The following is a 27,570-nucleotide window of genomic DNA, read 5'->3' as shown; positions in this document are numbered from 1 at the left end:
CAGGTAAATGAGTGGAGAAATAGGTTACTCAGCTTCACAAGCCTGGAACTTAGTCTAAATGAATGCACCAAATCTTGTAACTATATCCTCTTGTTTGAGACTTCCACAAGTGGAAATATCTCAACAAATGGTCTCGTGCATAGGGAGTAGGTGGGCTGTTCTGTACATTCAGTACATTCAGTTTCTTATAGAAACGTACAAAATTCTTAAGGGGTTGGTCAGGCTAGATGCAGGAAGATTGTTCCCGATGTTGGGGAAGTCGAGAACAAGGGGTCACAGTTTAAGGATAAGGGGGAAATCTTTTAGGACCGAGATGAGGAAAACATTTTTCACACAGAGAGTGGTGAATCTCTGGAATTCTCTGCCACAGAAGGTAGTTGAGGCCAGTTCACTGGCTATATTTAAGAGGGAGTTAGATGTGGCCCTTGTGGCTAAAGGGATCAGGGGGTATGGAGAGAAGGCAGGTACAGGATACTGAGTTGGATGATCAGCCATGATCATATTGAATGGCGGTGCAGGCTAGAAGGGCCAAATGGCCTACTCCTGCACCTATTTTCTATGTTTCTATGACAGGGGGATTGTGCTTATGTACGGGGATGGTGTTTTTGATATGTAAGTAAAAAATGTATTTCACTGGTAAATGCGACAATAAAAAAACCCATTGAAACAGTACCAAGAAATATTGAGGGGACTTTCAATGTGCACGGAAATGTGGTCGATGGAGCTGTCTGCAAGTAAGATGGAAACATAGAGAACTGAGACACTCCACTTCCCCCCTACTTACCATCCAAATGGCTAATGTACAGTCACTAGAGAATAAGGTTGATTACAAGGGCAAGGCTGCTTTATGAAAGGGAAATGGGGGAATGTTGTGTGCTTTTGTTTCACAGACACATGGCTCATCCCCAGCTCCCCAGACTTGGCCCTCAAGTCCGAAGGTTTCTCCATTCATCTCATGGACTGAACGGAAGCATTGAGGAAAGCGAGAGGCGGTGTCTGCTTATCATAATTTCTTCATCATACTCAGATGTAGTGGTCGTTTAGTTTAGTTTAGTTTAGAGATACAATGTGGAAACAGGCCCTTTGGCCCACCGAGTCCACTCCAACCAGCAATCCCCGTACACTAGCAATATCCTACACACGGGGGACAATTTACAATCTTTACCAAAGCCAATTAACTTACAAGTCTGTAGGTCTTTGGAGCGTGGGAGGAAACCGGTGTACCCAGGGAAAACCTACACGGTCTCGGGGAAAAACGTGCAAACTCCATAGAGACAGCACCTGTAATCAGGATCACACACGGCTCTCTCGCACCTTTTCTGGAATACCTGGCGCCATCCCTTCTAACTTCCAAGATAATTCACCTCCATCATCATGATTGCAGTCCATATTCCACCCCAGGCAGATGGTAGGCTAGCAATGGAGGGGCTGCACATCATGATCAACAACTACCAGTCAGCATACCCTGCTGCTTTTCTATCATAACCCAGGACTTCAATATGGCCAGTTAGAAGAAGTAATTTCAAAACTACAACCAGCACTTGTCCTGCAGCACCAGAGGATCAAACAGCCTCAACCAATCTATCTGCAGTTGAATGGGTCAGGTTGGAGCTCAGCAACGTGAAAGACAGATTGATGACAGTGTAGCGGCACCTAGTGGTGGCCCTGTTAATGTCGAACCCTCGCTATTGACTAGCGCGGTCACGTGAGCGAGGGAGCTTTTTCGCGGGCTTTCTGTAAAACCATTCTTTCGAGCTCCACGCGGTTTGAGTGAGCATCGTTTATTTTGGCTGTCTATATCGACTCGGGTAATCACTTCAAGTTCAAGTGAGTTTATTGTCAAGTGTCCCTGATAGGACAATAAAATTCTTGCTTTGCTTCAGCACAATAGAACATAGTAGGCATTGACTACAAAACAGATCAGTGTTTCCATATACCATTGTATAAATATATACACACATGAATAAATAAACTGATAAAGTGCAAATAACAGATAATGGGTTATTAATGTTCAGAGTTTTGTTCGAACCAGGTTTAATAGCCTGATGGCTGTGGGAAAGTACCTATTCCTGAACCTGGTCGTTGCAGTCTTCAGGCTCCTGTACCTTCTACCTGAAAGTAGCAGGGGGATGAGTGTGTGGCCAGGATGGTGTGGGTCTTTGATGATACTGCCAGCCTTTTTAAGGCAGCGACTGCGATAAATCCCCTCGATGGAAGGGAGGTCAGAGCCGATGATGGACTGGGCAGTGTGTACTACTTTTTGTAGTCTTTTCCTCTCCAGGGCACTCAAATTGCCGAACCAAGCCACGATGCAACCGGTCAGCATGCTCTCTACTGTGCACCTGTAGAAGTTAGAGAGAGTCCTCCTTGACAAACCGACTCTCCGTAATCTTCTCAGGAAGTAGAGGCACTGATGAGCTTTCTTGATAATTGCATCAGTGTTCTCGGACCAGGAAAGATCTTCAGAGATGTGCACGCCCAGAAATTTGAAGCTCTTGACCATTTCAACCATCGACCCGTTGATATAAACGGGACTGTGGGTCCCCATCCTACTCCTTCCAAAGTCCACAATCAGTTCCTTGGTTTCGCTGGTGTTGAGGGCCAGGTTATTGTGCTGGCATCATATGGACAGTTGCTTGATCTCTCTTCTCTGACTCATCCCCATCAGTGATACGTCCAACAACATTGGTGCCGTAAGCGAACTTGATGATGGAGTTCGCACTATGACCGGATACGCAGTCATGAGAGCAGGGGGCTGAGCACGCAGCCGTGAGGTGCTCCCGTGCTGATTGTTATCGAGTATGACATTTCCACCTATTCGAACAGACTGTGGTCTGTGAATGAGGAAGTCGAGGATTCAATTGCAGAGGGATGCGCAGAGACCCAGTTCTGCGAGTTTAGTAACCAGATTGGAGGGGATGATAGTATTAAATGCCGAGCTGTAATCAATGAATAACAGCCTGACATATGAGTTTTTGTTGTCCATGTGGTCAAGAGCGGAGTGGAGGGCCAGCGAGATCGCATCTACCGTTGATTTGTTGTGGCGGTAAGTGAACTGCAGTGGGTCCAGGTTTTTGTCGAGGTAGGAATTGATTTGCGCTATGATCAACCTCTCAAAGCACTTCATCACCACCAGCGTTAGTGCCACTGGTCGATAGTCATTGAGGCACGTCACCTTACTCTTCTTGGGCACTGGTATAATTGATGCCCTTTTGAAGCAGGTGGGAACCTCAGACCTCAGAAGTGAGAGGTTGAAAATGTCCGTAAAAACTCCAGCCAGTTGGTCCGCTCAGGTTTTTAGAACACGACCAGGTATACCATCAGGCCCAGGTGCTTTTCGAGGGTTCACCCCTCTGAAGGATTTCCTGACGTCGGCCTCTGTGATTGAGACTGAAATACCATCACAGTGAATGGGGGCTCGGGAAGGCACATCGGTGTTCTCCCTATCAAAGCGTGCGTAAAACGCATTGAACTCATCAGGGAGTGATGTTTCGCCGACATTCGAGCTGCCTCCTGATTTCGCCTTGTAGGAGGTGATTGCATTCAGGCCCCGCCACAGCTGCCGAACATCTGTCTCATCCTCCAGCTTCGATCAGGTCTATTTTGGCCTTTTTGATGGCCTTACCAAGGTCATATCTGGACTTCTTGTAGACCACTGTATCATCAGACATGAATGCCCGGTGTCTGGTCTTCAGAAGAGTGCGGATCTCAAAGTTCATCCAAGGTTTCTGGTTGGGAAACACTTGGAAGGTTTTGGTGGGGTTGCAGTCCTCCACACATTTCTTAAAGAAGTCTGTAATGACTGCGGCATATTTGTTCAGGTCCGTTGCCGAGTCCTTGAACATTGCTAACTTTATTTTTGTTTAAAAATAAAGAAATTTGTTATACCCGACTGTCTTGACTCACCAAACTGGTGACCCCATTAGTCCGATCGGTACTCGGACTCTCAACATGCAAACCGTCACCATCCCCGACGTCCATTTCCCGCACCAAAACACCCTGGGCCTGGAACTGCCCGTTTTCTGGGCAGAGGAGCCTCAAGTGTGGTTCGCCCACATCGAGGCCCAGTTCCACCTGCGAAATCTCGTTGCCGACGCCACCCAATATTTCTACGTGGTCGAGGCGCTCAGCCAAGAGACGGCCATGCGGTTGCTGCCCTGCCTACAAGACCCACTGGCCATCAGCAAGTATGAGGGCCTCAGGGCCCTACTGCTCCGTACCGTCGTGCTCAGCCGTCGAGATCGCGCGGCCTGCCTGCTCCACGTGGATGGCCTAGGCAATCGGAAACCGTCCGCCTTGATGAGCGAGATGCTCGCGTTGATGGACGGCCATCGACTCTGCCTGCTGTTCGAGCAGGCGTTTCTAGAGCAAATGCCCCGTGACATCCGCCTGCTGCTCGCCGGGTCGGAATTCACAGACCCTATGCTGCTCGCTGAGCGGGCCGACGAATTGTGGCTCACGAAACAGCAGGACGGCGGATCCATCAACCGGGTGTCCGAGCCCATACGCCAGGAACCGCGCAGAGATGCCCGACCCTCTGCGCCGCAGTCGCCCGCCGGGGACCGGGTTAAGCGCCAGTGGTGCCCGCCGATGACGCCCCCCCTGCACGTTTGCGGGAAACGGCCGATCGTCAGTATGGGCTGTCGCGATCGGCCAAAACAACTGCCTCTACATGCGAGACCGCCATTCAGGACTTTGTTTCCTGGTCAACTCAGGGGCATCGTCAGCATCCTCCCCTCGACTGGGTTGGGCGCCCGTACTGGCAAGCGAGGCCCTGTCCTGACTGCCATCAGCTGTAGTACTATCTGCACCCATGGCACGTGGACCCTATCGCTCAACTTTGACTCCCGCCCGTACGATTGGACCGTTGCGGACGTGGCCCAGCCGTTGCTGGGCGCCGATTTCCTTCGGATTTTTTCAATCCTGGTGGACGTACGGGGCGGGCGCCTCATTCCACCGGTGGGCCCTAGCCCCACGACCCCGCAACCCGTGGAACCCCCCAGCCCGCAGCTGAATATGGTGACTCAGATCAAGGGCTTGTATGCCTCCCTGCTCGCGGAGTTCCCAGAGCTACTCTCCCCCCGTTACCGCACCGCGACCCTCAAGCACGGGGTAGTGCTTCATATCTCCATCACGGGACCGCCATTACACACTCGGGTGCGCCGGCTCCCGCCTGACAAACTACACATCGCCAAGCAAGATGATGGAGGACATGGGGATTGAACGGCGCTCGGATAGCCCATGGGCATCCCCATTACACATGGTCCCTAAAACATCTGGGGGGTGGAGACCATGCGGGGATTATAGGCGCCTGAACGCCGTTAGAACCGCGGACCGCTACCCTGTCCCACACATCCAGGATTTCACAGCTCATCTGGAAGGCGCTACCTTTTTTTCCAAAGATGGACCAGGTCCGCGGTTGTCATCAAATCCCTGTTCAGTCAGACAATGTCCTAAAGACGGCCACCATCACCCCGTTTGGGCTGTTTGAGTGGCTCCGTATGCCTTTCGGCTTAAAAAACGCTGTGCACGCGTTCCAGAGACTGATGGACATGGTGGGTAGGGTATTGAACTTTATATTCATCTACTTAGATGACATCCTGGTTGCGAGCCGCTCCCAACAGGAACACCTCACACACTTGCAGGCGCTGTTCCAGTGGCTCCAAGACCATGGACTCATAGTCAATCCCGCCAAATGCCAGTTCGGCCTCCGCACAATTTCATTCCTGGGGCATCACGTTACCTCACAGGACGCTACCCCATTACCCACTAAGGTAGAGGCCATCCGGCAGTTATCCCGGCCGCTCACCGTCAAAGGGCTGCAGGAGTTTGTCGGCATGGTTAACTTCTCCCATCGTTTCGTGCCGGCAGCTGCCAGGGTCATGCAGCCCCTCTTTCAGCGCCTCGCTGGTAAGCCATGGGACCTCGTGTGGTTCACCGAGGCCACATTCGACAGCATGAAAGAGACGCTGGCTAAAGCCACCTTGCTAGTGCACCCGCGGGCCACAGCCTCGACTGCTCTCATGGTAGATGCCTCCGATACGGCCGTGGGTGGGGTGTTGGAGCAGCTCATTGACGGCCGCTCAGCCGTCAGCTGAGGCCCCACGAGCGCAACTACAGCGCGTTCGACCGGGAGCTCCTCGCTCTGTACTTGGCTATCCGTCACTTTAGATACTTCCTGGAGGGCAGGCCATTCACGGCCTTTACTGACCACAAGCCCTTAATGTCACCTGGCCCGACATCAACGACACCTGGCATTCGTGTCAGAGTTCACAACGTACGTACAGCACATGGCCAGAAAGTTCAACACGGTCGCCAACGCCCTGTCCCGCCCCGCCCCGCCCTGCCGGCTGTGGCGGCCATTGACCATGGTGCGGATTACATGGAGTTTGCTGCAGCACAGCGCTCAGACGACGGGATGGATGGCCGCGTCAGGGTTGCGGTTGGCCGACGTTCCGTTCAGTCCCACAGGAGCGTTGGTACTGTGCGATGTTTCCGCCGGGCGCCCATGCTGCATTGTTCCCACGGGTTGGCGCCGCCAGATTTTCGACGCTATCCATGGCCTGGCCCAACCTTCAATTCGGGCGACTTCTGCGCTGGTGGCAGACAAATTTGTCTGGCACAACCTCAGCAAGCAGGTCGCGGGTTGGGCTGGAGCCTGCATCCCCTGCCAGACATCCAAGGTTCAGCGTCATGTACGGGCCCCAGTGCAAGACTTTGCGGTTCCCTAGGGCCATTTCCAACACATCCATGTGGATTTTGTGGGTCTGTTACCGACGTCCCGTGGTGCCACGCATCTCCTCACGGTTGTGGATCGGTTCACGAGGTGGCCTGAGACTATTCCGCTGTCGGACACCTCCGCCGCGTCTTGTTCCCGGGCCCATTGGATTGCGAGGTTCGGGGTTCCGGCAGACATTTCCACCGACCGGGGGGGCTCAGTTTACATCCTCATTGTGGGCTTCGCTGGCGAAATTATACGGGGCGCAGCTGCACCACACCACCGCCTATCACCCCCAGGCCAACGGGCTAGTGGAATGATTCCACCGCCACCTAAAATCGGCACTGAAGGCACAACTCACAGGTCCGAACTGGGTCGACCAGTTGCATTGGGTGCTGTTAGGCGTCTGCACGTCCCAAAAGTGGACTTAGAAACATAGAAACATAGAAATTAGGTGCAGGAGTAGGCCATTCGGCCCTTCGAGCCTGCACCGCCATTCAATATGATCATGGCTGATCATCCAACTCAGTATCCCGTACCTGCCTTCTCTCCATACCCTCTGATCCCCTTAGCCACAAGGGCCACATCTAACTCCCTCTTAAATATAGCCAATGAACTGGCCTCGACTACCCTCTGTGGCAGGGAGTTCCAGAGATTCACCACTCTCTGTGTGAAAAAAGTTCTTCTCATCTCGGTTTTAAAGGATTTCCCCCTTATCCTTAAGCTGTGACCCCTTGTCCTGGACTTCCCCAACATCGGGAGCAATCTTCCTGCATCTAGCCTGTCCAACCCCTTAAGAATTTTGTAAGTTTCTATAAGATCCCCTCTCAATCTCCTAAATTCTAGAGAGTATAAACCAAGTCTATCCAGTCTTTCTTCATAAGACAGTCCTGACATCCCAGGAATCAGTCTGGTGAACCTTCTCTGCACTCCCTCTATGGGAATAATGTCCTTCCTCAGATTTGGAGACCAAAACTGTACGCAATACTCCAGGTGTGGTCTCACCAAGACCCTGTACTCTCTTAGATTTGCTCTCTTAGACTCTCTTAGACTTAGATACATCGTCCACTGAGTTGGTGTATGGGTCAACTTTGCGGGTGCCCAGGGATTTGTTTCCTGCGGCCCGAGGGCAGCTGGAGTCTGCCCCGGTGGTTTTGCAAGCCTCCGGGAGAGAGTGGGTGGCCTGGCTCCTGTTCCTACCTCACGGCATGGGACTGCCCCAGTGCACGTGCCATCAGACCTCGAGAAATGCCTATTCAAGTTTATCCACATGGATTCGCATCGGTCCCCACCAGGGGCGGAAAACCCGGGGGGGCCAGAGGGGACACGTCGCCCCCAAGTTTTGAGAGGTGGGGGACATCCCCCCATGTTTTTGTAATCCGTCTTTTAAAATCTCCGCTTTCCGCGAGACAGTGGGGGTGGGACTGATGATCGAGTGCGCGATGATTGGAGGAGGGAGGAGTGGGATGGGGGGGGGGTTCTACTGAGGATAGAGCGCGGCGATTGGAGGAGGGAGACGTGGCACAGACCTGCACCTCATCCGCAGGCAGGGTCGATCCCGGCCGGGTCTTCGGCGCTGTCCTGGGTGACATCCCCCCCCCACGGGTGGCCAGAGAGGTCGGGAGTCAGATGCGAGCTGTACCCCCAGGCCCACAGCCAGCGCAGAGAAACAGCCCTAAACCCAGCTCAACTCTGCCTGAACCCTCACTATTGGCTAGTGCGATCACGGGAGCGGGGAAGTTTTTCGCGGGTTTTCTGTAAAACCATTCTTTCAAGCTCCACGCGGTTTGAGTGAGCATTGTTAATTTGGCTGTCTATATCCACTCGGGTAATCACTTTATTTTCCTTTAAAAATAAAGAACTTTGTTATACCCGACTGTCTCGACTCACCAAAACAGATCATTATAAAAGAGACAAGATGAAAATTACATTCATGCAATCAAACATCAATCTCCAACAGAAAAACAATTTAGATACAAGTAAGATTGACACAAAATGCTGGAGTAACTCAGTGGGTCAGGCTGCATTTCTGGAGAAAAAGGAATATGTGACGTTTTCTTCAAAAGAAACGACAACTAATTACTCTTGATTCTTGACCTACGAGACAGCTCGTTAAAAATAGGGAATGGAAAAGGTGGTGCTGTTTTAAGATTAGTGGGAGATTAGGATAATAAATGTTGATATTAAGGGGGATTTGGGTGCCATGATTGAATAGCAGCGTAGACTTGATAGGCTGAATGGTCTAATTCTGCTCTTAGAACATGAACTTTGAGCATTAATCCTAGAAAGTTGTCATGCATGGACAAGAAGCAGTTCAGAAGGCAAATGTCAACTTTATTTCATGAGTTTGGACTTCAGGAGAAGTCTTTTATACAATTATATTCTTCTTCTTGTGAATGAAACATAAACCAAAGGAATAGTTAGATCTCAAGCCGGATGTTGAGCAGCCAGGTTGTTGGCTCTGCTTCAATGTCTGCCGGGCACTAAGCTCCATTTGGTGGGTGGTAGAGCGGGCACCCAGAGATGACATGGTTGGCTGTCTGTTGTTCTTCTCTGCATTCACAGGCTGGGCTCTGGCAGAGTTCCCAACTCCAATGCTGGCATTGAAACGCCCAACTCCAGTACGAGGTCTGTTGAGCTTCACCCATGCTCCTCTGGAGAGGTCAGACCCTGGACAGCTTTTATCTGGTGAAGAGATGTAGCTGTGTAATGGAGATGAGGTTGCCTTCCACTCCTGTGACCACTTGGTGCCTATCCAGTGTGCTTTTGAGTATAATTGATTTATACTGAATCACATCTGTGTTACTGCATAATATATTAGTCTCCTTGCCTATAGGCATGTCTGTAGAAACAAATAACTGCAGATGCTGGTTTACACATAAAGACACACAGTGCTGGAGGAATTCAGTGTGTCAAGCAGCATCTGTGGAGAACATGGATAGGTGATGTTTCAGGTTGGGACTTTTCTTCAACTTCCCGACCCGAAACGTCACCTATCTAATGTTCCCCATGGATGCTACCTTACCTGCTGAGTTGTTCCAGCACTTGTGTCCTACAGGCATACGTTTGTTTGGGAGTGAATAGAGGTTTACTAGATTGATTTCTAGTATAATTAGGCTGTTATTTGAGAAACTAGAGTAGAACTATAGAGGCAATGTAATTAAAATGTTTAAGATTCTCGGGCTAGACAACAGCATTTATAAGTATTTCCCCTGGCTGGAGTGAGTAGCAGGAAAGCTCATAATCTCAAGATAGGTACTTGTTCATTTAATATGGGATTGAAATAAATATTTTCTCTGAGAAGGTTGTGAACCTTTCAGATTTTCCTCTCCAGAAAGTTGCAAAAGCTTGGTAGAAGAATATTTTCAAGGTTGAGTCTGAAACATTTTTAGCCACTGAGGAGAAATGTGCCGCGCCCGTGCAGTTGGGGGCTATGTGTGAGTGGTCCAATATTGCGTTTGAGGAATGGCTTGCGTTGGGGGAACGGGTGAGTGGTGGAATCTTGCGTTGGGGGAGAAAACACAACGGGTTTGCACTTGATCTAGTATAGATATATAATCTTGTTGTTTATTTAGGCGATTTATAGAGCAGTATGTTTACACATTTGTAATGCTGCTGCATGTAAGGAGTTCATTGCTTCACTTTGGGACACATGACGATAAAACCCCTTTTTTTAAAGTTTAGTTTAGTATAGAGATACAGCGCAGAAACAGGCCCTTCGGCCCATCGAGTCTGCACTGACCACCGGTCCCAGCACATTAACACTATCCTATTCTAGGGACATTTTTTTACATGTATACAAGCCAATTAACCTACAAACCTGTGCATCTTTGGAGTGTGGGTGGAAACTGAAGTTCTCTGAGAAAACCGACGCAGTCACGGGGAGAAAGTAAAACTCCGTACAGACAAGGGCTCGTAGCCAGGATCGAACCCTGGTCTCCAGTGCTGTAAGGCAGCAACTCTACCACTGCATCACCGTGCCGCCCTCTTCATTTATGTTTTGACTCTGTTCAGGATCCTACCATTCATTGTCAAGGCCCTACTCTGATTCGACATCTCAAAATTCAATACCTCCCTCTTTATCAGAATTAAATTCCATGAACCATTCTTCAGCTCACTTGCTCAAATGATCAAGATCTCACTATAAATTCTTGATAACCATCTTCACTGTCTACAATATCTCCCTTTGTAGAGTAATTTGCAAATTTACTGAACATGTCGTACTTTTTCAATCATATCATTGTAGATGACAATCAAAATCATGAGACACGATGTCCTACACACAAAACCATGTTGTCTTCAATAATTCTTACCATTTTCTAGATGCACAATAGCACGCATTCTAACGAGATGCATCACAGCTTGGTATGGCATCTGTTTAGTTTTGTTCAGAGATACAGCATGGGAACAGGCCCTTCGGCCCACCAACTCCATGCTGACCATCTGTCACCCATCCACACTAGCCCACTTTTGCAACCTACATACTAATGGACAATTTACCGAGACCAATTAACCGACAAACCCATGTGTCTTTGGGATGTGGGAGGAAACTGGAGCATCCAGAGTAAGTGCACATGGTCACAGGGAGAATGTGCATACTCAACACAGACAGCACCAAAGGTCAGGAACGAACCCTGGTCTCTGGTGCTGTGAGGCAGCAGTTCTACCAGCTCTGCCACTGTGCTGCCCCTAATTAATTGTAGTATTAATAGGATCTGTTCTGCAAAGACCGTAAGAAAATGTAAAGAGTTGTCGATGCAGCCTAGTTCCTCACACAAAACAGCATCCCCCACGTTGACTCCATTTACACTTCACACTGCTTTGGAAAGCAGCCAATATAATCAAGGACCATGCACATACTGTCATTTTCCTCCCCCTCCTGTTGGATTGAAGATAAACTCTCTTAAAAACTGGAAAGCGCATACCACCATATTCAAGAAAAACTTCTTCCCTGCTATTATCAGATTCTTAAAAAGACCTCTTGTGCCTAACAATGAATACCCTGATCTCCCAATCTACCTTGTTGCAGCCCCTGCACTTTTCTCATATGCACTTCTCTGCAGCTGTATCACTATATTATGCAGTATGTGAAGGAAGGAACTTCAGATGCTGGTTTAAACCCAAGTTAGATGCAAAATACTGGAGTAACTCAGCGGGACAGGCAGCATCTCTGGAGAGAAGGAATGGATGACGTTTCAGGTCTCAACCCGAAACGCCACACTTTCCTTTTCTCCAAAGATGCCACCTGTCCCGCTGAGTTACTCCAGCATTTTGTGTCTTCCACTAAATTATGCAATCCTTGGTTCTTTTCTCTTTTGCACTACCTAAAGTACTTATATGTGGTATGATTTTCTTGGAGGCAACACAAAACAAAGCTTTTCACTGTATCCCAGTGCACATGACAACTCAATATTAATACCTATCAATATCAGAAGAAGGATCTCAAACCGAAATGTCACCTATTCCTTTTCTCCAGAGATGCTGTCTGATCCGCTGAGTTACTCCAGCTTTTTGTGTCCGTCTTCAATACCCATCGCGTTGAGAAGCGTGATGGTATTCAATGTATTCATTCCTCTAATTCCCATTCATAGAGGAAAATGTTACAACTTTGAGCACATTCTGTGAACCTATTAGTTACAAGATTTGCAGAACTTTTAAACCAGACAATAGAAACTTGTGATGAGACAGGAGGGGGGGGGGGGGGTCATTCACCAATGGCGCCGATACATAATCATCAACATGGTGTCGAACGTTGGGGAAATGTGCAAAGCATTTAAAATACTATTTCTGTTCCGGTTTGTGCGGTTTAGCCAGAGGATGTGAAACCATTCTTGGTGTAGAATAATATCTGCTGGTTGAATAATTGTGAACCAGGGGACAAAAATAGAACACATTAACAAGATTTTAACTCAGCCTAATATAATCCTCAGTTCTAGCTGAAATGCGGCTGCCCAAATACTGTAATGCAGGATGTGTCATTTGTTTGAAATATAAACACCCACTATTAACTTCAGCTTTGGACACTTTTCCAAAATGGTTGCAGAAATGGGGCAGCACAGTAGCGTTACACCAGGGGCGGAAAACCCGGGGGGGCCAGAGGGGACACGTCCCCCCCATGTTTTGAGAGGCAGGGGACATCCCCCCCAAGTTTTTGTCATCCGGATTTTAAAATCTCTGCTTTCCGCGAGACAGTGGAGGTGGGACTGCTGATCAAGTGCGCCGATTGGACGAGAGAGATGTCGGTCAGCAGGCAATGGGGGTGGGATATGATGATTCAGCACGATGATTGGAGGAGGGACGGGGGGGGGTGGGGTGGGGTGGGACTAAGGATAGAGTGCGGTGATTGGAGGAGGGAGTTGTGGCACAGACTTGTGCCTCATCCGCAGCCAGGATCGATCCCGGACGGTTTTCTGGCGCTGTCCCGTCCACTCCCGAGTGCTCCCGCCCACAGCCAGCGCAGAGAAGCAGCGCTAAACCCAGCTCAACTCTGCCTGTCCCGCCAGGTTAACCTGGCTGGGTTTGCGGGAAATATGGCCAACGCGGAGAAGCAGCGCTGGTATCCCGTCAGTCCAGGCAGGGCTGTAGGTTAACGTGGCGAGACAGGCAGAGTTGAGCTGCATTTAGCGCTGGATTGAGCCTCCAAAGCCTGGCGCATGTGTGTGTGAGTGTGCCCAGGTCCCCTCCATATTTTGATAGCGAGTTCCGTGCCTGCATTAGACTGTAGAGTTGCTGCCTTACAGCACCAAAGCCCAGGGTTTAATCCTGACTTTGGTTGCAGTCTGTTTGGAGTTTGTACGTTTTCGCTGGTTTCCTCCCACACTCCAAAGATGTAAAGGTTAGTAGGTTGATTGGTTTATGTGAATTGTAAATAGTCCCTAGTATGTTGGACTAGACCTAGCATGGACCCGTTGGGTCCCGTTCCCACAACGCAATGTTCCACCAAACTGCGCATGTGCAGCTGACGGGCCCGCAATGTGCAGGAGCAATTGCCGCGTTCAAAGTTGTGCGATTGATGGCAGAAATTACGTTAAATTTAATAAAGTGAATAGAGTGCCTGTGGAGCCATTTGTAAAATAGAACAAAACTTACCCGTGAAGCCATTGAGTCCCTGTTGTGAGGCCAGGCAAATACGCACAAAAAAAAAATGGCGATCTGAAAATCAGCAAAGGCTCCAAATGTGCACGCGCGGATACCAGGCCCACTGCACACGTGCGGGGAGACGGTGTCATTTTGCGTCACTGCCTCATCACTGGCATCATTTTCAATTGTGACATGGCTGGCGGGCCACCCCCAACTGCGCAGACGCGGCCGGCAAGTGGGGGCACTGTTTTAAGTAAATTTAAGTTTAAAATGTCAATTATTTGAAAATATAACATAAATCTGAAGGATACTTGGCTAATGCACACCATATATATATATATATATATATATATATATATATATATATATATATATTTAATTTCATTTTTAATCGACGGGGAAAATTCTCGGCACACATGCGGCGGAGGGGGGCTCTGAGCAAGGTGGCCAAAAATGACGGCCGTAGGTGGCGGCGTTCTCTCGGAAATCGCAGCACAGATCGCAGCAGAATTCGCAGCAGAATTTTCCCCGTCGATTAAAAATGACAGAGATATTAATGTTTTTACAAAATTCCCCCTTCTCTCTGCTCCCCCGCTGGCAGCAGGGGGGAGGGACTATAAAACCAGGAAGTGGTGTGCCTCAATCAGTGTCTGCAAGCTGGAGGAAGGCAGAGGGTCACGTTTCTCTGAGCTGTGAATAACACTGAACACATGTCTACTCAAATGTAAGTGCCCTTGGTGGTTCTAAAATGCTTGCAAAATGTGTCTATTGGTTCTAAACTTGCAAAAAAGTGTCTATTGGTTCTAAAGCTAGCAAAAAATGTCTATTGGTTCTAAAGCTGGCAAAAAAAATGTCTATTGGTTCTAAAGCTTGCAAAAAAGTGTCTATTGGTTCTAAAGCTTGCAAAAAAAATGTCTATTGGTTTTAAAGCTTGCAAAAAGTGTCTATTGGTTGTAACGCTTGCAAAAAATGTCTATTGGTTCTAAAGCTTGCAAAAAAAATGTCTATTGGTTCTAAAGCTTGCAAAAAAATGTCTATTGGTTCTAAAGCTAGCAAAACATGTCTATTGTTTCTAAAGCTTGCAAAAAGTGTCTCTATTGGTTCTAAAGCTTGCAAAAAATGTCTATTGGTTCTAAAGCTTGCAAAAAAAGTCTATTGGTTCTAAAGCTTGCAAAAAAAATCTATTGGTTCTAAATCTTGCAAAAAAATGTCGATTGGTTCTAAAGCTTGCAAAAAGTGGCTCTATTGGTTCTAAAGCTTGCAAAAAGTGTCTCTATTGCTTCTAAAGCTTGCAAAAAATGTCTATTAGTTCTAAAGCTTGCAAAAAAAATGTCTATTGGTTCTAAAATGGTTAATACTAGGGCTCCAGAAAGCGCCCCCCTCACCCTCCCCTGGTTGGCTTGGCTTGGGTGTGTCTTGAAATTGAAAGGCACTACTTACTGCAAATGGTGGCATGAAGTTGAAAGGCACTACTTACTGCAAATGGTGGCTTAGGAGCTTTGGCTTGAAGTTGAAAGGCACTACTTACTGCAAATGGTGGCTTGGTTGCTTTGGCTTGAAGTTGAAAGGCACGACTTACTGCAAATGGTGGCGTGGGAGCTTTGGCTTGAAGTTGAAAGGCACTACTTACTGCAAATGGTGGATTGATTGCTTTGGCTTGAAGTTGAAAGGCACTAGTTACTGCAAATGGTGGATTGTTTGCTTTGGCTTGAAGTTGAAAGGCACTATTACTGCAAATGGTGGCTTGGGAGCTTTGACGAAGTTGAAAGGCACTACTTACTGCAAATTGTGGCTTGAAGTTGAAAGGCACTACTTCCTACAAATGATGGCTTGGGTGTGGCTTGAAGTTGAAAGGCACTACTTACTGCAAATGGTGGCTTGGTTCCTTTGGCTTGAAGTTGAAAGGCACTACTTACTGCAAATGGTGGCTTGGGTGCGGCTTGGGTGTGGCTTGAAGTTGAAAGACACCACTTACTGCAAATGGTGGCATGAAGTTGAAATGCACTACTTACTGCGAATGGTGGCTTGGGTGCTTTGGCTTGAAGGTGAAAGCACTACTTACTGCAAATGGTGGCTTGGGAGCTTTGGTTTGAAGTTGAAAGGCACTATTACTGGAAATGGTGGCTTGGTTGCTTTGGCTTGAAGTTGAAAGGCACTATTACAGCAAATGGTGGGTTGGTTGCTTTGGCTTGAAGTTGAAAGGCACTACTTACTGCAAATGGTGGCTTGTGAGCTTTGACTTGAAGTTGAAAAGCACTACTTCCTGCAAATGGTGGCTTGGTTGCTTTGGCTTGAAGTTGAAAGGCACTCTTACTGCAAATGGTGGCTTGGTTGCTTTGGCTTGAAGTTGAAAGACACCACTTACTGCAAATGGTGGCTTGGGAGCTTTGAAGTTGAAAGGCACTACTTCCTGCAAATGGTGGCTTGGTTGCTTTGGCTTGAAGTTGAAAGGCACTATAACTGCAAATGGTGGCTTCGTTGCTTTGGCTTGAAGTTGAAAGACACCACTTACTGCAAATGGTGGCATGAAGTTGAAAGGGACTACTTACTGCAAATGGTGGCTTGGGAGCTTTGACTTGAAGTTGAAAGTCACTACTTACTGCAAATGGAGGCTTGGGAGCTTTGGCTTGAAGTTAAAAGGCGCTACTGCAAATGCACTTACTTCCTGTTTGCACTGTATATTGATTTTAGATAAAACGCTACCACTTACGGCTGTGATTTTTGGCCATCTTACTCCGCTGAGCAGGTGCAGAGAATTCTTCCCATCAATGAAAAATAAAAGTGTTATTAGTTTTTTTTTAAATGGTGAGAATCTCTCTCCTGTCAATCACTCCATGAAAGCCACACCTTTTCCGGTGGGGGGGGGGGGAGGGGTTATAAAACCTGGAAATGTGGGTGTGGCTCAGTCTCTGCAAGATGGAGGAGGGAGAGGTCACGACTCGGTGTCTTTAGTGGCTTTGCACCCTACTTCAAATGGTATGAGACTGCACTTGAATTTGGTGGCCTTGCACCCTGCTAGAAGTGGTAAGAAACTGCACTTGAATTTGGTGGCCTTATACCCTGCTTGAAATAGAATTTCAAGGATTAGCCGTGAGTCAACTACCAGCCCACCAGCCATGAGTGAGTGAGTTGCCAGCACAACAGGCTTGATTGACTGAGACGCCAGCACAAGAATCCATTTGGCGCACACTTTGCATACTAGCCCTCTGGAAACCAGTCCCTTCAGCCCACAACACCCATACTAGCGCTCCAGAAAGCCCCCCCCCCCCCCAACTGGCCACCAATATTAGAATTGGTGGAGAGGTGGAATATTGCGTTGGATGACCAGCCCTCCTGTGATGCTGGGACCCAACGGGTCCAACTAGGTCTAGTATATATATAAAACTAAAGATCTAATCTTGACCACTTCCTGTCTGTGCTGTATATTGATTTTAGAAAAAATGCTACCATATATCGCTATGATTATTGACCATCTTACTCAAAGTCCTCCTATGCTGAGGCAGCCACAAGGATTTTTCCGATCGATGAAAAATAAAAATGTTATGAGTGTTTAAAAAATCAGCTGATTGGTCCACTTGCCTGTCAATCACCACGATGAAGGTAACACCCCTTCAGAAGGGAGTGGCAGGACTATAAAAGCCCGGATGCCTGGATGCGAGTCAGCCACTCTGGAAGATCATGAGGGAAAGTCCACAACTGTGATTCTAAGCTGTGAATCAACTGAGCTGTGAGTCGGCAATGTACTTGCAATAAATGATTTGCTAGCCCTTAATGACAATGCAATGAGTTGTTTGGAAATTTGGTGGCCTGCACTCTGCTTGAAATGCTATGAAATTGAATTTGGTGGCCTGCACTCTGTTTGAAATGCTATGCAATTGAATTTGGTGGCCTGCAATCTGCTTGAAATGCTATGAAATTGAATTTGGTGGCCTGCACTGTGCTTGAAATGTTATGAAATTGAATTTGGTGCTTGCACTCTGCTTGAAATGCTATGAAATTAAATTTGGTGGCCTGCACTCTGCTTGAAATGGAATTTCAAGGAATAGCCATGAGTGAACTGCCAGCCCACCAACCAGCAAACTAGTTTTGCTGGGACATGTTGGCAGTGTGGGAAAGTTGGGCCGAAGGGCCTGTTTCCACATTGTATCACTCTATGACTCTAACATTCATCTATTTATCTATTTATCTATTTATTTATTTATTTATTTATCTATTTATTTATTTATTTATTTCGAGCTTTAAAAAAGATAGAAATAAAAGAAGTAAGAAAAGTGAGCAAGAATCGTGAAGGTGCAGGAAAGTGTTGGGAAAAGAAAGCCCCTTGGGGAGGAAGTTAGAGAAGGAAGTAAAGAAAGGAAATAAGACCCTAGAAAGAAAAGAAAAAAAAGGAAAAACAATCGCTCTATTGTAACACAAAACTCGCAAAAAAGGATATACCAACCGTGTTTAAAAATTTTTTTTTATTTTATACCCCCCGTTACCAGATCCTGGTACCATTTATATTTTAAATTACTATTGCACCTTATAACCATATAACAATTACAGCACGGAAACAGGCCATCTCGACCCTTCTAGTCCGTGCCGAACACGTATTCTCCCCTAGTCCCATACACCTGCGTTCAGACCATAACCCTCCATTCCTTTCCCGTCTATATAACTATCCAATTTATTTTTAAATGATAAAAACGAACCTGCCTCCACCACCTTCACTGGAAGCTCATTCCACACAGCCACCACTCTCTGAGTAAAGACGTTCCCCCTCATGTTACCCCTAAACTTCTGTCCCTTAATTCTCAAGTCATGTCCCCTTGTTTGAATCTTCCCTACTCTCAGTGGGAAAAGCTTATCCACGTCAACTCTGTCTATCCCTCTCATCATTTTAAAGACCTCTATCAAGTCCCCCCTTAACCTTCTGCGCTCCAAAGAATAAAGCCCTAACTTGTTCAACCTTTCTCTGTAACTTAGTTGCTGAAACCCAGGCAACATTCTAGTAAATCTCCTCTGTACTCTCTCTATTTTGTTGACATCCTTCCTATAATTAGGCGACCAAAATTGTACACCATACTCCAGAATTGGCCTCACCAATGCCTTGTACAATTTTAACATTACATCCCAACTTCTATACTCAATGCTCTGATTTATAAAGGCCAGCACACCAAAAGCTTTCTTTACCACCCTATCTACATGAGATTCCACTTTCAGGGAACTGTGCACAGTTATTCCCAGATCCCTCTGTTCACCTGCATTCATCAATTCCCTACCATTTACCATATGCTTGTAATAGTTCCATAAATGCAGACCACGTCGTTTGGAAGTGGTCTGCTTTGCCTGCTAGGAGGAGTCTCATCTCTTCCAAGTGTAGTGTTTCGAACATGTTTGAAATCCACATTTTTATTGCTGGTATTGGAGCATTTTTCCAAAATTTGAGTATAAGCTTTTTTCCCATTATTAGCCCATAATTAAGTAAGTTCTTTTGAAACACGTTTAATTCGGGGTTACCTTCTGATATTCCAAAAATGACCCATTCTGCTTTTGGTACAAGTTTTATTTTAAATGATTTTGTGAAGATTTCAAATATTTCATTCCAAAATCTTTGGATTTTTATACAAAAAACAAAAGAGTGCGCTATGGTAGCTTCTTGTGACTGACATTTATCACAAATGGGTGAGACATTGGGGAAAAGTTTATTTATTTTAGTTTTTGAATAATATAGTCTATGTAATGTTTTATATTGAATTAGAGTATGTCGTACGTTGATCGAGCATTTATGCACATATAGTAAGTGTTTATCCCAGCTCTCTTTTGAAATTTTTATAGCTAGTTCTTGTTCCCAGTCTCTTCTAATACCATCAGTTGTAGGGTATTTCTATATTTAAAATAATGTTGTATAAGTATGATATTAGATTTGCTGATTCAGCCTTTGTCTTCATGGCTTCATCCATAGTATCATGGTACATGTTATGATAGTCTTTTGTGTATTTTTTCAGATAGTCACGGATTTGAAGATATTTAAAATATTGATTATTTTTCAAATTATATTTCAGTTGTAATTGTTGAAATGATAATAATTTTCCTAATTCATACAAGTCTCCGAGCGTTTAGATTCCCATTCTTTCTTATTGTGTAAATGATTTATCTATAATTGAAGGTTTAAACGACGGGTTATTGACTATTGGCATTAAAAGAGATAGATTTCTTAATTTTAGATTCTGTTTTATTTGTTTCCAAGTTCTAATTGTGCTATGTATCATTGGATTTTTATTATAATTTTTGTTATTCAGATTCATTGGTGAGAGGAGAGTCGCTCCTGTATTACACGGAGAGCAGTCCTCTCTCTCCATTACAATCCAGTTCATCTGCTGGGCAGAATTGTCCAGCAGGTGAATCATATGTTTTATATTTACTGCCCAATTATAGTACATAAATTGGGCAGTAAACTGGACTCTAACATTTAAAAGACATTTGGCTCTGTACATGGATTGGAATGGTTTAGAGAGATATGGGTCAAACACAGGCAAAAGGGACTAATATAAGAAAACAAAGGTACACAAAATTGCTGGAGGAACTCAGCGGGTGCAGCAGCATCTATGGAGCGAAGGAAATAGGCGACGTTTCGGGCCGAAACCCTTCGTCTGAAGAAGGGTTTCGGCCCGAAACGTCGCCTATTTCCTTCGCTCCATAGATGCTGCTGCACCCGCTGAGTTCCTCCAGCAATTTTGTGTACCTTCGATATTCCAGCATCTGCAGTTCCCTTTTGAACACTAATATAAGAAAACATCTTGGTTGGCATGAACAAATTGGACTGGACCTATTTCCATGCTGTGGAGACTTTGAGGTCTCCAACCAAGAACACAACGGTGGAACAGGTGGAGGATGATGGCTGCAACAGAAAAGGGTCTACGGTCATCTTGGTATCCATGCCACTGGATCCTGACCCAGATCTGTCAAGGACCGTGTGGTGGCTGTCTGTGCACCAGTCTCCCCACATTAAACAAAGTCACGCACTGCCGCCCTCCAACACTGGCGACACCCCTGGTCAGCCATGACTGAAGGGGCCTAAGAGTACTCTATAGAACCTGTTCTCATGTCCAGGTCCTGGCAAAGCAGCCATGGTATTGATGGGAGTTTGGGAATCAAGGTGGTTAGGTGAGGAGACTATGAACAAAGAACTGCAGATGCAGGATAATGCACAAAGGGACACAAAGTGCTGGAGGAACACAGCAGCTCAGGCATCATCTCTGGAGAAAATGGATAGGTGATATTTTTAGTCAAGACCCTTCGGCAGAGGTAAGTTGGGTGTGTTCAATGTCAATGTATCCACATAATATTGTGTTGATAAGAACAATTTGTTTTATTTGCCCCTGGAAAGTCAATTTAATTTAATTTAACATCAATGCAATAATTTATAATAGACCAGTCTTTTTGCTGACTGGAAAACACGCAACAAAACAGCTTTTCACTGTACCTCGATATACGTGATAATAATAACAATAAACTAAATTAGACCTAAGGACCTCTATCCTTTTATTTATTTCTTCCTTTCCAAGGAACAATTTAAAATAAAATCTCATTGTCACAAATTTGCCAGATGAAGTAACCTTCTCTTTCGATTAAAACACTTCTTAATTTTAAAATATGTTCCCCAAATCTCAGTCTGCATTGACCAATGCCATTGCTGGCCCTTGTATTACAAGTCCAACTGAATGAGGCCTGTTGCATCAAGCACCCAATGACAGTAAGTTTATTTTCAAAAATGTACTCTGTATAACAGCTGAGAACAATGTGAAAGTGTCAATTGAATTTGGATGTGAGGCAACACACTATATGGAACCAAATAATTGTTTTTGGAGGAGTCTCAAGATACTGAATTAAGATTGGAATCTGAGAACTATATTCTACACTCTGTATCTTCCCTGTGCTCTATCTATGGTACTTGAGTTTGACTGGATTGTATTCATATATAGTATTATCTGATCTGTTTGAAGAACATGCAAAACAAAGCTTTTCACTTAGCTTCAGTACACGTAATAAGAATAAACCTGAGCCTAAGCCATTACAAAAGATGTTTAAGTTGCGATAGGGATAGGAAAGCAACCAGCTTTAAGATGGATACATTGCTGAAGGGGGTTACAGTCAAACAGGTCAAATGTGGTGAAGTCAAAAGAATGAAGATGGACAGTTTATCATTGCCAGAGCAGTTTGTCTGTCATTCATGGATTTAATAAACCGCTTTCAATGCTGTGCTACAATCATTTCCAACTAGCCTGTGGTGAAAGTCATGAAAATGGAAAGTAAGATGGATTAACTGTCCATTTGTTAATTAAATAGTAAACAGATAGTTAATCCATTTGTTTTCCTCTTTGTGAGAGCAATAAGTCCTATTGTGGTGAATTAGCCATTTTCTGACATTACTAAAGTGTTTAAATCATTAGATCATAAGAGATTGGATTGAAGCACTATTGGGTCATTTGGCACATCAAATGGCTGATCTATTTTTCCCTCTCAACCCCATTCTCCTACCTTCTCCTCTTACTAATCATGAAACTATCACTCTTCACTTTAAAAATACCCAGTGACATGGCCTTCACAGCCGTCTGTGGCAATTAATTCCACAGATTTACCACCCTCTGGTTAAAGAAATTCCCCCTCAACTCCATTCTAAAGTTACGTCCTTTTATTCTGTGCCTTCTGGTCCCAGACTCTCCTGCTTGCTTGGTTTCAATGCAATATCCCCTCATCCTTCTAAACTCCAGTGAGTTTACGCCCAGAGCTGTCAAACATTCTGCACATGATAATCCGATTATCCCTGGGATCATTCTCATAAACCTCCTCTGGAGGTTCTCCAAAGCAAGCACATCTTTCCTCAGATATGGGCCCAAAACTGTTCATAATATTCCAAATTTGGTCAGACAGCGCCTTATAAAACCTCGGCATTACATCCTTGCTATTATATTCTAGTCCTCTTGAAGTGAATGCTAACATAGCATTTGAATCCTTAATTAATGTCTCAACCAAATTACCATTTTGGGAATCCTGCACCAGCAACACACTTACACCTCCAATTTCTGCATCATCTTTCCATTTAGTAAATAATCTATGCCTTTACTACTTCTACCAAAATGCATGACAGTGCACTTTGCTACACTATATTCCATTTACCAATTCTTTGCCAAACTATCCCAAACTGTCCAATTCCTTTTGCAGACTCCCTGCTTCTTCTGCACTACCTGCCCCTCCACTTATTTTGAATCATCCACAAACATGGCCACTAAGCTATTAGTTCAAGTTCAAATTTATTATCACGTACCAATTAAGGTTCAGTGATAAAGGTTCAGTGATATATGAGTTACCATACAGCCATACTAAGTAAAAAAGCAACAAGACACACAGCACGTAAAATAAAATAAAATAAAATTTAACGTAAACATCCACCACAGTGGAATCCACATTCCTCACTGTGATGGAAGGTAATAAAGTTAAATCATCTTCCTTTTTTTGTTCACCCATGGTTGGGGCTGTTGAACCCACTGCAGTCGCTGCTGCCGACGGTCTGATGTCCGAAGCCCTCGCGTCGGGATGATTGAAACTCCGGCGTCGGGATGGATTGGAACACTCCGCGGCATGGAGCTCCCAAGTCGGTTTCTTCATACTATGAAGACCGTGGGCTTCACGGTGTTAAAGTCCACAGGCTCCGCGGTTGGAGCTCTTTCACAGGCGTTCCTCGGCAAAGGATTGCAGCTCTCGATGCGCTCCCGATCGCAGCGCCCGCGGCTTGAAGCGCCAGGCTGGTCTTCAGGAAAGGCCGCACCATTCCACGTTGTTAGGCCGTAGGGACGACGGAGTTGCGATACGGAGAAAAATCGTATCTCCGTCGAGGTAAGTGATAAAAAAAGTTTGCCCCAACTCCCCCCCCCCCCCCCATCCCGCACACAAAACAAACTAAGAAACACCAAATCAAAGTTTTAAAACATAATTTAAAAAATAAAAACAAAGAGGGGACAGACAGACTGTTGGCGAGGCAGCCACTGCTATGATCATCCAGATCATAAACATATAACATGAAAGGTAACAGACCCAACATTGCCCGTGCAGAACACCTCTAGGCAGTCAACTGATAAAAGGCCTCTTCTATTCCCATTCTTTGCCACGTCCAATTGTTTTATTCATGCTAGTATCTTTCCTCGAATGCCATGGATTTGCATCTTTTTTAGCAGCCTCATATGTGGCACATTATCGAAGGCCTTCTGAAATCCTGCTTGTTACTTCCTCAAATAATTCCATCAGGAATTGTCAGGCAAGATTCCCCATAACAAAACCATGCTGATTTTGTCCTATTTTATCATGTGCTACAAAGTAGTGTGAAACCTCTTCCTTCATAACGGACTTTAAAATCTTACCAACAACTGCAATGAGGCTAAACTGGTCTTTAATTTCCTTCCTTCTTCATCACTTCCTTCTTAAACAGCGCCTTCTCGTTTGTAACAATGATTGTACTTACATCTTCCCCCTGACCATCTTGAATTTCTGGCATGTTGTTGATGCTTTCCTTTATGAAGATTAACACAAACAAAAGCATTCAGTTCATCTGCTATTTCTTTGTTCCACATTACTTCTTCTCCAAGGTAATTTTCCAAAGGTCCATGTCTACTCTTGCTTCTCTTTCAGCCTTTATATATCTGAAACATGGTTTAGTATCCTCTTTTATATTATTGACTAGCTTACCATCATATTTCACCAATATGATCACATTGAATGGTGGTACTGGCTCGAAGGGCCGAATGGCCTACTCCTGCACCTATTGTCTATTGTCTATTTCACCTTTTCTCCCCATTGCTTTTTTTAGTTGCCTTCTGTTGGGTTTTTTTAAGTTTCCCACTAATCTTCCCCATATTATGTACATCATTTTTGTTTTTTGTTGCCTTTGACTTCCTTTGTCAGCCACGGTAACTCATTCTCCCCTTAGAATGTTTCTTCCTCTTTGGGATAAAACGTTCCCGTGTCTTAGTTTAGTTTACTTTAGTTTATAGTCGCGTGTACCGTGGTACAATGAAAAGTATTTTTGTTGCATGCTATCCAGTCAGTGGAAAGACTATACACAATTACAATCAAGCCGTCCACAGTGCACAGATACATCCGGGCCAGTTTTGTTCCATGGGTTCACACTCAGGAAAGCCGATCTAACTTATGCTATAGTGCCCCTGGGAAGAGGCACACTAGAAACATAGAAACATAGAAAATAGGTGCAGGAGTAGGCCATTCGGCCATTCAATATGATCATGGCTGATGCGACGGATGTCATCGTCCCCATTTGCCTTCTGCTCAAAGTGGGCAAATAATGTATTGTTCATCAGATAGGGCTGCACTATCACCAGTGATGCTGCCTGTTTTTGCTTTGCAGCCAGTTATAGTATTCAAACCTTGTCACAGTCTGCGGGTGTCCAAAAGATTTATTCCAAATAACTCCCAGAAAATCCTGCCATTGTTGCTCGAACGTCATCCTTATTAGGGTTCCTTTCCAATCAACTTTAGACAGCTCATCCCTCATTCCTCTGTAGTTATCTTTACTCAACAGTAATATCGATACATCTGATTTCAGCTTTGCTCTCTCAAACTGCAGGTTGAATTCTATCATATTATGATCACAGCCTCCTATGGGGTCCTTCAACCTAAGCTCCCTAATCAAATTCATTACCCCAACAGCAAATCCAGAATTGCCTTTTCACTGGTAGGCCCGACCAGGAACTTGTCTAAAAAGTCATCTTCTTGGCATCCTACAAATTCCGTCTCTTAGCAGCCAGTACCAACCGTTTTTCCTAGTCTACCTGCATGTTGAAATCCCCCATCACCACTGTAACATTGGCTTTCTTACATGCCTTTTCTATTATAGAAATTATATAGAAGTTATATAGAAGAAACAAGTTACTTCTTACTTTTACCAATATGTTTAAAACATTATTTTTATGTGATCAGACATCAAGGCACAAAAACAAGTTGCTGCTTAGTTTTATTTTGCTTTAGCTAGAACATCATGGTAAGCTCAGAGATTAAAGTTAAAGGGCAAGGACAGTGAGAGATTAAAGTTACAGAAGCATGCATGCCAAGTAGCCGAAGATAAGGCTGAAACTGTAATAAAAAGCTTTTTGATTTTATGAATCGGAGAACAATTGGAGAGCAACCAGGCCGTGTTGCCTCTGAATGTTCCAAGCCCAAATTTGTGTGCAAATAAAGGCTTTTTGTCTTCTTGAAGAATTCTCCATGTCTGTGTCATCTTATCCAAACTTTGAGTCTTAAAACCACGACAAAATTAGTGGAGGGTTGTCCGAGAAGGCTGCGCTGTGTGTGGTGAGTAATAATATTTGTGATAAGAAAGTAATGTGATACTATTAAGAGTTTATTAAGACCTCATGGATACCGCCCTGAGAACTGAAGGGTTTGCACGGGCGAGGCAGGTATGAAGACCTCGTGGGTACTGCCCTGAGAGGTCAGGGGTTTGCACGGACGAGGCAAGTATTTTGTGGATACCGCCCTGAGAGGTCAGGGGTTTGTACGGGCAAAATACGAATTAAGGTAAGTGCGTAACAGAAAGTGTACACAGTGATAAAATATTGTACAATGTAGAAAGTAGAATAGCAATAAGAATAGTGTAAAGTTACCTTATTCAATAAGAATATATTAAGGTAATATGGTGGCTGCAAGGACGGAGGAGGTGAAAGGACTGAGTTTCTTAACTGTTTGTGAAGATAAGCTTGTTGCATTCTTACTGCTGCTTGTTCTTTCAGCATTCTTTCTGCTGAGAGATCAAAGACAAAATGTGTTCCTTTGTCTGAAATTAATGGGCGTGGCGTGTGGTCAGATGTTGAGTGACTAGGATTTTGATTGGTTGTGATCTTAGTGGGGTGTGGTTAGAATTTGAGTGACGGTGAGTATGACTAATCACGATCTGAATCAATGTCCAATCACAGCACTCAGGAACCTGACTGATAGGGGATTAGACCTTCCTACTTTAACTTAAAAGGGAGATAAGAATTAAACAAATGTTAATTTTGAAACTTTAATATGTGTAGAAAATTGCATAATTTCTTTGAAGTAAGAATGGAACGAATGTGATTTGTGTGTAAAAACCGGTTTTGAATGAGGAAGTTCATATATGTGATAATTATTTTGTTTATTGTAGACCACATTGTAAGGGTAGGTGTATGTTCCTTTAATAAGTTGTAAGCCATGGGGGAAGGTTACGAACAGCTGTAAGGTAACGATTAACTATTTGTATCCTCATAACTTAAAAGCGGAAAGGAAAGGAATTAGATACACTTAGGCAATTTAGAAAGAAAGGAGAGAGACGCAGTTAGGAGATAACAGAAATAGGAAACGACAAGTGTGAAGTAATAAAGCAGGAGGAGTCAGTGGAAGATTTAAAAAAAAAAGAAAGGTAAATGAATTTGCAAGGAGGCTAGAATATTTGAGAAGCAAGAAATTGAGTTTAGAATAAGAAAGAAGGCATACCAGAAAGGATTAATGTGGGTAGCAGAGGGATAAATTGATGAGACAAAGAAAAGAGCAGAACAGACACAGATTATCCCTTGGGGCACCCATAAACTGAGAGGGCTAAAAAATACCTCACCCTATATCCCTGATGGGGCAGGAAATGGATTAGGGCTTTGGAGGAGGAGAACGTGGGACGATTATTGGCTATGGGAGATTTGAAGGCACAGTTGGTGAAAGTGTTAGGAACCACTAAACTGACAGAACTACTGAAGATGGCTGGTATAAAA

At 45.0% G+C, this 27,570-nt stretch overlaps 1 long non-coding RNA gene across 1 annotated transcript; it reads left to right on the top strand.

The window, feature by feature from the left end:
* On the top strand, positions 1-26,931 carry LOC116980245. Its single transcript, XR_004413917.1, has 3 exons — positions 1-11; positions 13,071-13,076; positions 26,823-26,931. It is a non-coding gene; the product is annotated as an uncharacterized LOC116980245 (long non-coding RNA).
* Positions 26,932-27,570: the final 639 nt, after the last annotated feature.

This window comes from Amblyraja radiata, chromosome 1 (assembly GCF_010909765.2).
Source record: "Amblyraja radiata isolate CabotCenter1 chromosome 1, sAmbRad1.1.pri, whole genome shotgun sequence".
Classification (NCBI taxonomy): domain Eukaryota; kingdom Metazoa; phylum Chordata; class Chondrichthyes; order Rajiformes; family Rajidae; genus Amblyraja; species Amblyraja radiata.
The sequence above is the reverse complement of the archived record's forward strand: the minus strand, read 5'-3'. Positions and strand labels throughout refer to the sequence as shown.